This window comes from Malus sylvestris, chromosome 17 (assembly GCF_916048215.2).
Source record: "Malus sylvestris chromosome 17, drMalSylv7.2, whole genome shotgun sequence".
Classification (NCBI taxonomy): domain Eukaryota; kingdom Viridiplantae; phylum Streptophyta; class Magnoliopsida; order Rosales; family Rosaceae; genus Malus; species Malus sylvestris.
The window spans coordinates 4,453,200-4,457,041 of record NC_062276.1 but is presented as its reverse complement, the minus strand read 5'-3'; positions in this window follow the sequence as shown (position 1 = coordinate 4,457,041).

Here is a 3,842-nt window from a genome sequence, read left to right as displayed (position 1 = left end):
CGAACAATCTCTATTCCTAATACATAATGTGCTTCGCCAAGGTCTTTCATCTCAAAGTTGTCACTGAGCATTCTTTTAGTACTTTGAAGCAATTGAGGACATGAGCTTGAAAGGAGGATGTCATCAACATAAAGTACCAAGAAAATGAATTTGGATCATGAGAACTTAATATATATGCAATCATCCAACTTATTTTCTACAAAACCTTGTGCAGAGACAATTTGATCAAATTTCAAGCACCATTGCCTTGATTGTTTTAAGCCGTAGATTGACTTATTGAGCTTGCATACCATACTCTCCTTCCCCCTTTTAACAAATCCAACAGGTTGTTTCATATAAATATCTTCTTGTAGATCTCCATTAAGAAAAGCTGTTTTTACATCCATTTGATGTAACTCAAGATCAAAATAGGCAGCCAAAGACATTATAACTCGCATAGAATCTTTAGAGGAAACTGGAGATAAAGTGTCATTATAGTCGATTCCCTCTCTCTGAGTAAACCCCTTAGCAACCAACCGTGCTTTATATCTTTCAATTCTTCCATTAGCATCCCTTTTAGTTTTATATACCCACTTGCAACCTATTGGCCGAATTTCAGAGTTTGAATTCACCAGTGTCCAAACTTGATTCTTGAACATTGACTCTAACTCATCCTTCATAGCATTGCTCCACAGAACTGATTGAGGACTTTCAATCGCTTGAGTATATGTGAGAGGGTCATCAATGTCACCTATGTCGAACTCACTCTCTTGCAGGTACACATAGTCACTTATTTCAGTAGATTTTTGAGCTCTTGTAGATTTTCTGATTTCAAGTTGAGGTGCAACTGATGGTTATGATTCTCCAAAGGAAGTCAATGTTGTAGGTTGTGTTAATTGATCAGCCTCTGCAATGTCTTGAACCCCTAATCCTTCACTCATATCCTCTGTAGCAGACGTCAATGGATGACGAAACAATGGAACTTGAGTGTAGTCCATTGCAACATGGTCATCACCATCTTGATGTATCTCTTCAAATATAAAAGTTTCCCTTGACAATTGTGAGACATCTTGATCTTCCAAAAAAACTGCATTATGTGTTTCTTGGATCCGAGTGTGACCTTGAGGGATATAGAACCTGTATCATTTTGATTCCTCAGGATAACCAATGAAGTAACATGACTGAGTCCTTGAATCCAACTTTCTTTCATTAGGATTATACAACCTAGCCTCTGCTTTACAACCCCAAACATGGAAATAAGTAAAACTAGGAACTCTCTCATGCCATAACTCATAAGGTGTGGTAGAATACTGCCTTGCTTGGAACTTGATTCAATATATGATTAGTTGTTTTCAAAGCTTCTCCCCACAAGAATCCTGGCAATTTTGATCTTGACATCATGCTTCTAACCATACCAATGAGAGTCATATTTCTTCTTTCAGAAACACCATTCTGTTGAGGCGTTCCAAGTGTGGTGTACTGCGCCACAATACCATTCTTCTCGAGATAGAGAGCAAATGGACCCTTTTGTTGCTCGAATTCAGTGTACCTACCAAAGTATTCACCTCCCCTATCCGATCTAACAACTTTTATGACCTTCCCTAACTGTTTTTCTACTTCTGTTTTATAATTGACAAAACAATTAAGGGCTTCTGATTTCTCTGTAATAAGAAAAGTATAACCGAGCCTAGAAAATTCATCAATGAAGTTGATAAAATACTTATTGCCACAAATTGTTTTGACTGGGAAAGGACCACAAATGTCAGTGTGTATGATCTCTAATAACCCTTAACTCCTCTTAGCATCCATTTTTCTAAAATTAGTCATTTTGCCATTTAAACAATCAACACACTCATTTCCAGAAGTAAAATCTAATTTTGGAATTAATTCTTCCTTTGAAAGTTTCATTATTCTTTCTTTAGAGATGTGCCCTAGCCTCTTGTGCCAGAGAATATAAGAAGTGTCAGTTTCTAGCATCCTTTTGTAACCAACATTCAAAATTGAGTGATGATTTGACTCTACTGAACATTCTAAACTCCACAGATTGTCTACTAGAAAGGCAGTACCTAAAACAGAATCTAGACAGTTCTTTTTAAAGATTTTCAAACACTTATCATCAGCAAGGAAGGCAAAATCGTCTTTAACAATTTTAGAGGCAGAAATTAAGTTTCTTCTCATATTTGGCACAAAGAGCACTTCTTTTAATTTTAAAACAAAACCATAAGTTAACTTTAAATTTACAGTCCCTATTGAATGAACTGCAACTCTGGTCCCTTCCCCTACATAAACATTATAAAAAATATTACCAATTTCCTTTTGATTTTGAAAACCATTTAAAGAGTTAGTTATACGTACTGAGCAACAAGTATCAAACCACCAAGAATCAACAGGTACTTCACAAAGATTTGACTCAACACAGACAAGTACTTGTTCATTTTTCTTTACTCTTCACATAATCTTTGAAAATTTCACAGTTGACTTTTAAATGGCGCTTAGTTTTGCACCAAAAACATTTAAGCTTAGACATATCTTTAGGTTTAGCTTTAAACTTGTTAGATTTTCTAGGGGAGTCAACTACTTTGGTAGAATTACTGAATTTATAAGAATTCTTAAAAGGCTTAGAATTCTTACCGAAACCAGAGGAGCCTTTGTTGTTGAACAACTTCTTCTCATTTATAGTTTGCACGAAGTTGATATCCTCAGTCTCTTTGCCTCTTTCTTGTTTTTGACGAGCTTCTTCTTGCACACATTGTGCAATCAACTGGTCAACATCCCAGTTTTCATCTTGAGTGTTGTAAGAAATCTTTAATTGGCTATATCTGTTGGGAAGTGCCTGAAGAATCATGAATACCAGTTGCTTTTCACCAATATTTATATCCATTGCATTGAGTCTTTCTGTAGCATCGGTCATCTTCATTATATGATCCCTTATAGAGCCAGTACCCTCCATCTTGTAAGTAGTCAATAGAGACATATACTGACTCACTTCAGCTTTTTCAAATTCTTGAAATTTCTTTTCTATGACATTCAGATAGTCAACAGCTAAATCATGTTTCTTAATTCCTCCTCGAATTGTATCAATCATGCCACTCTCTAGAATGGACAGTGCCACCTTATTAGCTCTTGTCCAACTCTCATAATCAGCCTTTTCAGCTCTAGTGCTCTGATCATTAATGATAGGCTTGGGGTTGTCAACTGCTATATCGAACTCATTCAGAGTCAATAGCAAACTGATATCCCTTCTCCACTTCTTGTAATTACCCCCACCAGTGAGGATTAGGATGTTGTTGGCCAAATTGAGAGTCTTCATTGATATTGCAGACACTGAAGAATCAAACGAAATCACAATACGCACTTTTAGGTTCCTGATTTCTATTCTCAATCTATTGCACATCATGTTATCAAAATCAATTATCCATATACATAACCATAACAACAAAAGCTGATAAGTATATATAGAATAAAAGATTCCCTTCTGAATGCTTAGGATTGAAAATTATGTAGCCTTGGACAATCATTCCATTAAAAATAGAATTTGTCGCATACACAACTCAGTGCATTGGTTTTGTTCTGCATCAAATCAGAAATTCTGAAGAAGACTGAAGCCCTAAATGGCTTTCTTCCACAGATGATCATATAATCAACAATAACAAGAAAATAGCATCCTATGTTGTTCAAATCATGTAATACCAGTAGAATCGGTAAACAACTGAACTTGACTTTCAATTTTAATTTTAGTTTCAAAGAACTTACTCCGGAGAATAAGCATCAATATCCAGCAGCGGAAGCATTTATCACAGATATTATAGAACTCGAGATCAGGTTTGAACCATCATGAAACACCCAGATTATTAAAATTGAAA